This window comes from Colletes gigas, unplaced genomic scaffold (assembly GCF_013123115.1).
Source record: "Colletes gigas isolate AHSC1104 unplaced genomic scaffold, ASM1312311v1 Colletes_gigas_Sc00004, whole genome shotgun sequence".
NCBI lineage: Eukaryota > Metazoa > Arthropoda > Insecta > Hymenoptera > Colletidae > Colletes > Colletes gigas.
Genome location: NW_025106633.1, coordinates 8749576 through 8758473, shown reverse-complemented (window position 1 = coordinate 8758473; position 8898 = coordinate 8749576).

The window sequence follows — 8898 nt, the reverse complement described above, 5'->3', positions numbered from 1 at the left end:
GTAGCGCGATTAAAGTCAAAATCGTACGGGACTAAAAAAAGAGAATAAAAAGAGCGTCGATCGCCTTTCTCTCGACGAAGCGTGTCGGCGTTCAGGGACTCCGTTCCTCGTGCGATATCGTCGTTCAGGCAGCCGCGTCTTAACGAATTAACGCGCGTAACACCGAGACGAGATCTCTCGCCAGCCAATGCCACATGTACACCGTGAGATCGCCCATTCGCCTCGGTGTCGGGGAGATTCCATTCTCAGACGTTCTGGCATCTCCATGAGAAGAGAGTAACGCCGCGCCACGGTGAACCAGCGTGTCGTAACGTTCCGGGCGTGTTAGGGACTTCTCCATCGAATCGCGATAATGCCGCGGTTACAGCATTGTATCACGATTCCCCCGCGTCATTATTATTTAACGTGTTATTCGCAGGCTCTCGCCTCGCTGATCAACGTTCCCCGCGTTTCCCGGATTAACGCCATTTTTTATTTTTAAAAAACTCCGCGATTACTCCACGCCGCTTGGAATTCTCTCATTCGTATTAAATTTTTTAATCTCGAGCAACACCGATGCGATTCTTTCTTTTTTAATTCAGCGATTTTCGAAGGAATTAGGATACAGGAGAAAATTGTTCTGGGTCGGATTACTTTTCTCCAGTCGGAATTCTCCCATTCGTGTTAATCTTTTTATCAAATTTTTCATCTCGAGTAACACGATGCAATTCGTTTTCTTTTAAATTTACTGATTTTCGAAGGAGTAACGTCACAGAGAAAAATAGGTGGATGTAACATTTTCCAGGTGAACAATTAATATTAAAATTTTCGAGCGACCACGCGATTAAGGACCACGAGCAACAGTTTACAGAATTTAAATCGCGTAAGAGAGATGAGAGGTAATTTCTAGGAATCCGTCACGGCAAAAATGTAAAGAGCCTAACGGTAACCTCTATAGAGGGATTCTAATTTTACCATTATTTCCGTGAAATTGCACGGTGGAAGAACGTTGGCGCGGAGTATCTGGATCACGGTGGCTTTCGGTCGCAAACATTTCGTCGGAGGCGTCTTCCATAGTCGGAAAGGTTTACGCGCAATTAAGGCGATCAGCGGAAGCGGAGTAAATCGTAAAATGAGTTATTCGAACCAGAATGCGGTAAAACGTTTCGTTAACGCGATGCTCCAAACAACACAAACCTGGCTCTACCTGTCTTACAATACACGCTCCTCGAGAGCAGAATGGAACGATTTTTACAATTATTAAATTAACACTTTCACTGCCACCGTCACCCATATATCACAACATTTACCATTATGGTACTAGAAAAATTAATTCTCAAAAAGTTTATGAATTTTAACATAAATATATTTTAGTTGTGATCTGGCAGTGAACGCCATATTAAATGGCAATATTTTCCTCCATCGAAGATGCTCAAACATTTCTTTTTTATTTTCCAAATTCTTAATTTTGGTACTCGAGTCACCATAGATGAGAAAGGTTACTCGATCATCGTTTTGATGGATCCTGTCGGTGATCAGTTGTCCCGTTGACCGAGAGAAATTTCCATCGAACCGGGGAAAGCCACGCGTAAGGTTCAGCGTCGTTCCCGATCGAGCACCGTCCCCGACAAACCTGGAAGTCGTTTGTATTAATTGGTAGCCGCGTTTCCTGTACGCAACTCGTGCATGCAATCGCGGAGCCGCGTTCGTTGAAACCGACTGCGACTCGTCGGTTGCACGCGACTCCGCGTGCAATTGTGCGCGGGTCAAGGAGTTCGAGTGAAAGTATTAAATATCAGCGTCCACTGAAACACCGGTATCTTCCAACGCTCGTTTCCATACTGTCGAAAAACTCCGCCGCTTCAATGAACTTCGTTAAACTCGCCGTTGAACGTTAAATTCGGATATTTGCGTAACCGTCGCCGGAAGTCCGCCTGCGAAACTCGTTCCTCCGTAATCATCATCCTCGCGGAGGATGAGGAAGGCTTATGGAGATATCGAGTCCACGGGGGGGTGAAAGAAGAACCGAGATCCTCCGAGAGCTTCCAAACTCTCCACGAGCCAATTAATAGAGATCGGAGGATCGAAGATGACTTCCGGAAAAGTTCTTCGATCGATCGTCGGATGACCAACGTTCTGTTCGCGATGAATCGAAAACAAGTTGCGAGCTACTTTCACTTTGCGCGCAAAGTACGGACGCATTGGGACGAGTTTTTTGTTTGTGCAAATTATCATTGAACGGTACAAAAATTACTAAATGATGGATTGGAAAATTTTCGATTTAATATTGTGGTTGGGAATGACTTTAATCTTAGGAATATTAAAGATGTATTATATTTGAGTACGTTCGCGTACAGTAAAAATAAACGTGTCAAGTGTTCTACTTAATTTATGCAATGGTGCTAGCTAAAAGAAACTTTTAGATACTCAAAGACAAAATAAAATAAAAATACTATTATAGTGCAATTTAAAAAAATGAAACCTATATAGAATCGAACGCAGGATAATGTGGGTTGTGAATTTGAATATTATTCGTGTAATTTAGCATCACAATGAAAACGAACGCCATAGAATTTACGTCCGCGAACGTGTCAGGTCTCCCGACGCGATCGATGACCGATTCCGCGATTTAACGCGTCGCATCTGGCCGTTGCAGCGGCAGAAGTATCTCCGTTGCGTAAGAACTCGACGTTTTTGCAACGGCTAAGCGACCTGCTCAACATTTTCCACTCTGTTTCACCTAAATTGCACACGTTGGAGACGAGGACGCGTCACGTTGCGTCTTGGTAGTCCGTCCTTTGTTCCGCCAGATCTCGGGACGCCTGAAAATCGTCCCACGATCGATCTCGAGTTGCAATTAAGCGTTCGTCTCGATCTTGTTCCTCTCGTACAGAGGCTTAAATTCTATTCCGAAACGCTGGCAACTTTTTAATTATTGTACCGCACGAACGAGTACGCCGTCCCGTGGCCATTTGTCATCCAGATAAAACAGCATCGCGACGCGGCGAGGATTCCGGGGCCCCGGAAAAGATTTCGTTCGAACGGGATCGAGTGAATTTCGTGGGCTCGGCGTTTCTCGCAATTTATGAACAATTAAAATTCATGGATTTTCCAAGCGAAATGTGTGTCAGGAAGGCACGTCCACGGGAACCTTTCCGAGATCCTCGTAATTCAGCCCGGAGATATATAGAGATATCGCAATCCATAAATAATCTTTCCCATTATTTCGCGGCTCCGGCGTGTTATCGTTCCGTGCGGCTGATTCTATGCATACTTAAGCGTCTTTTATGCAACAGGACTGGCACGCTTGAGTCATATGGACGGAGATAATCCACCGATCGAACGACCGTTAACGTCTGACGAATGCTTTTCGATCTCGGCGAGCAACGACCTTGCCTAAAGGTCTCAACCTCCTCGGTAAAACCCCCAAAATTAAATTCAACCTTAGAAACAACTCTAAGCCCCCCAACGAAAACTTTCTCTACCGAATATCAACCCTCTACCCCTATTTCTAGGGTAGTTACAGTTTAAGCTCCGGTTTCTTTTCTTGCATCGAACAGAAAATTATGAAAAAAAAACCCCCTGAACATTCTGCCCCACGGTATACAAGTTTCTGAATTTTTTCGGAACTTTGATCGTGAAAGTTTAACAATACGATCGCGTTTATATTTTTACAATTTGTTTTAAGGGGGGTCTTGTTCTAAAAGTGGAATACGGCGTTATTAAAGTCCAGCTTTAAGCAACTTTAACGCGCTATCGATCAGACGGCCAGCTGATGTGTCACCGAACCTGTTTGCAGTTCGGCCTGAAAAATCCCGAATCCGCGCGCCCGCTATTGCAAAACAAACTTTAGTTTTTGCTGGCTTCTGAGAGGTAATTCTGTCCCACCTGTTGTGTCTCCCTTGCGTCGCTTGCGAAACGCCAAACTATAAATCGGTTCTAAATACTCTGCCAACGTTCCGGATAATAAATCTACCATCTTTACCGGCCATATTGCGTTTTAAACGTTTATGTTTTTGCATTATTATTTTCATTACCGATGCAACCAGGTGTACGTTAAATTAACGGACTAATAAACTGGTCGTTAAATAAATAAACATCAACGTCGATGCCGAACGAGTAACAGTGCGTGCACCGACGACATACTTATCGCGCATAGTTGCCATTCTTTGGCGAAAAACGGTTGCATTCTGGCTCGTCGAAGCTTCGGGAAAAGTTTGCGGCGAGCCACTACGATTTCCAACGAAATAAATTGCTTTGATTGCGTCGCTATTAGGCGGACAAGCACACGAAAAGGGAACAGAAAATATTGGATTCGCAAAAGCGCGTATCCGCTGGCCGGAGCAGTCACGAACACTTGCCGCGAAAGTTAACCTATATCTCACTCGTTCTCAGTTTCCTCTTCGTTCCGATCGTGGTTGTTGCTCGAACCCGTGTTATCTGCTCGTAATTGATCTGTAACAGAATTCGCATCGCGATAGAACCAACCGAATCGTCGATATCATCGTCCTGTACTTGTCATCTTCGAAACTTCCATCGAGATCTAAAAAGAAGTTAATTTATTTGATAAACGAAAGATTACAGACTTTATTCTAAATTAATTCTGAGCGATGCAACGATTACTTGAGCGGTTGATGCAGCCTGAAAAATAAAATAAAAAGATAGTTTAAAAACGATTGTTTTAGTAATCGATCGGAGGAATCTACCATGGGAAAATTAAAATTAGCGTTTCCATCGACAATGAATACTATAATAGCCCTGTTCGCGTCGACCTGCAGCAGAGAAAGTGTTCCTCGTACGATGAGTAACACCGATCACTTTCGATTTATTCCCCGCCAAATCGATCGTTTCTTTCGTCGAAGAATTTTGTCCAAATTTAAATACGCTGTGGTCTAAACACGACGGTTATGCAACGCGGCTAGGACCGGTTGTCGTTTGTAAAAAAAGAAATAACTGGCTCCTCGGATGGGGATCCTGCCTTTCTTCGTTTCTGGTTATTGACTCGATCGTGAAGTGTCGAAAATGAATTTCATCGAAACTGAAAGAGGTGGTACGTGTTAATTACCATCGTGATAATTATCCGATTATAGTTGTTCGATCCGGATAACTCTCGAGGATCCGTCGAGGGAACCGGCACAAATCGAAATTCGTTAAGATCGCTATTTTTTACACTGTTTTTTACACTCTCGAAAAGAGTACGTACACGCCCTATTCGTCATCTTCGATTGCACGTCTTTTTTTCGCAATACCGATTTCTCTTTCTACGCGCGGATCGTACTCGAGGATTCTCAACGCGGAGAAGAAACGTTGACCAGGCTCGCGGATCTCGATCGCGAACCGTGCAATGCAAACGAGAGAAAAGATCGCGGGCAAGATCCATGCGTGAGTAATAATCGTCCGTAATTATTATCCGCGTGTTCCCACCCCTTGCCGGCAGGCGACGAGACACAGAAGGCGGTTTCTAGGTTGAAACCTCTTGGTTTCTGTTGGAACACGACCGGCCCGCATACCAGTTCATCCATGAAAGAACGAACAACTGCCGATGCCACGAAATATCACGACTCCCATCGCGAATACCGGATCGCGTCCAAAGTTCTAACGCGTCGTCGAATCTTTTCGCTGACTTCCCCGAAAACTTCGCCGCCCCCAAACGTTACGCAACGTCTTGGTAAAAAGAATTAAATTGGGTTGGAAAGTTACTTCCATTCGTATTCGTACATTATACTGGCGATTCGCTATGAATGGGGGGAAAAATGATCTAGGGGTCCCTTGGTTTCATATATTGAGATATTTAAGGGTTCCTTATAAAAAGGATTACTTGACGATCGTGGCAAGTTGGGCACACGCTCTCCGTTTGGTTATCAAAGTGCAGCTGCATTGGGTCCGCGTGCAGCACGAGATGGGTGACCGCTCCGGGGAAAAAAACGCGGTTTATTTGTACATAAACAGAGAGTACTATATAATAATATAATAGTAACTATTGTATAACAGTAATTATTATACAATATTAAAAAAAATTCTTCGTAAGTAAAGCAGTGTAAACAGTTATAATAAACAAACATCATAAACAGTATTATATAATAATATATAATAACTATTGTACAATAGTAATTAATTGTAAAATATTTAAAAAAATTCTTCGTAAGTAAAGCAGTGTAAACAGTTATAATAAACAAACATTTAGTAAAAATATTCCTCTCCATTTAAAGCAACTATCATACTGTACAAAATACCCAAGTGAGATGAAGAAAATAAATTAGTAACTGTGTGTATAATAGAGTTTCTGGTCGCGATAAAAATTCCTAAATAGACACACACAGTGACACGAAAAAAGGAGAGAGCCCCCCCAATAATTATTCTGAATACACCCGGAAGATGGGCTCAACGAAATCATCGATAAACCACGAAAGAGTAATAAAAAAAGAGAGGTGTCCTTGTCGATGCAACTCGTACTCGCGCAGAATCCGTCGAGAAAGTCTCCGAGACTAAACCGGGGAACCCCCTGCATCATATTCGCGCGTTTCTCCAGCGTCGGCGACATTGAACGGGAATAATTCGCCGGCTCGAAATAAACAAAAGAAGGGAAGAAAGTTTTCTGGTTTGAACGTTACCATAATCGTGCGCCGGTGGGTAATTTTGTAATAACGTTCTTTCTTTGGCTGGAAGAGACGACGGGGAACGTTGTACCCCGGGGTACCGGTCGGTCCCGACCGTTCTCATAATTATTCCGCAATTATTACTCGCAATGTAGGCGAGATTAAATTTAATCACAGGTTACGAGAGAGTGCTTACGGCGAGGAAGAAAGATCCTTACGGTGGACGGCACGTGCAAGCTATTATCTTTGCCGCAGCGAGCTACGGTCGGTCCCAAGGGAACCTAAACAAACGCAACTGGCCATTGTTGCAAAAGACAATGACCAAATGACGCGTGTAATCGTTTCTGCGTCTACCTTCGAATCGCACCTGCTCGCGTGCTCGTCGTCCCTTCTCTCTTTCTCTCGCGTCTGCGTCTCGTTTCCGGAATCCCGGGATATCCATAGCCGTCGTTTCTGTAATTCGCGGGGATTATTAACCGCGACCGTGTACGGTCGAGAAAAATTTCAATCGAGCCACGGAGCACCGATGGAATTTTAATTCGCGGATTCGTTATTAAAATTCCTCGCGACCTCGCCGAAACTTTTTACTCGCGAATCCGTCGACCTGTGCAGTTTCCCGCGGAACGACAGGAAGAGAAGCCACTTTGTTTTCGGCGCTCGATGCGTCCCGTGTCAACGGTTATTTCACCGCTCGCCTTAACCGACCAGCCAACCAACTTCAATTCTACTCACGACGTAAACTGAAACGACCGTACCCCAGCCCGTCCAACCTTATTATTTCCTCCCTTTCCACCCTGCCTCGTCGCGCTTTAATGCAAAACGAACGCGACGCCGCGGAAACCTAATTACTCGGCGATTCGGTCGAGAGTCGTTCGACGAGGCGGCAAGAAGCGCCCGTTGCAAGGACAACGGGCTCATCCAAAAAGAGAATGGCGCATTCTTGCGGCTCAAGGTGCTATTTTTTGGAAACCCCGTAGCTCTTATCTTTGGAAATCCCCGTTTAGCTAATTCCAGTCGTGCGAACGTTACTGCATTAAAATGAAAAAAAGAAAATAACTAATTACGACTGTCGCGGGTTCCGTAACGCGTCGCGGTTTGACACGAATGCGCGATCTTTATTACAAAGTAACGTAATAGCGTTGAAATTGCGTCACCCTCGACGCAATAAAAATATCGTCGTATCGGTTTATCGAGCACGGAACGCGAAGGTGTCTCGGGAGATATTAGAAAGTAGCCTTTTCGTGTTTTTCTTCCCGTCCGCGATCATTTTCTAAATCCCGGATCGGAGACGAACGGTTTAAAGTTCGCCACGCGCGTACGCGTAACTGAATCGCGCGTTTTCGAAATCCGCCGCGCACCTTCGACGCAACAGCGGCCTCAGCCAGCTTTCACGGCCCGAATCACGATTGCGATCGCGCGATGTAAACAGTAAGAACCGTGATTTCTTCGCCTCCCGACGACTACCTTGTGCCTGTTTGTCGCGCGGCGAGTTACAAGAGCAACGGACCGACGCAATCGCGAAGAGGAACCGAGAAACCAGCCAACACGGACCTCTTCGCGCCTAATTCTAATTCTAATTCTAATTCTATTTTCTCGCATGATATGTTATCGAAAACATCGCGTATGTTCTTCCAGGAAGCTCCAAAGAGGGTCCTTTCAACTTTAAATATTTTGGGAAGAATACGATTCATTTCCATCGTAAACGCTTTATATAAAAAAGAAAAAAATTACTCTTATTATTTAATATCTCAATCTATGTATGTATTCAACACTATACCACTTTGAATACTCGGTCGAAAAAGGGTTTGCAAGTAGATGTTATTTTAATGGTACGATCTCCTATTCGAATATCATTGAAATGTTTAGATTTAATTGTTTGACATTGTTTGATCGATGTTTTTAATCATAAATGTTCTTCACTTGACAGTTCATTGTATAATAATTATTCACAGTCAGTCTCATGCTTCGTAACATTAAATTTTGTTTATCTGTTTGTCTTTGTTATGTAACTGTCTCCTATACTTGTATCTGTTTCTGTACCAACGGGCGTTTGATCCCGTTGAATAAATAAATAATTCTAATTCGGATCCACGGGTGTCGGTGATTATTAGGCGCGCGATCGAAAGTATAATGAAAGAAAACGAGTAGCGGCGACGAAAGAGGGAACGACGCCGAGGGGTGAATGGAAAAGAGAAACGCGACGCAAAAAAGACGGATCAACGCGATCGAAGAGAGAAGGAGGGATAAAGAGAAAGACGGATCGAGGTGTAGCGGCGAGGTGATCGTAGTGGGATCAACAAAGCTACCACGACGGGCACTTTCG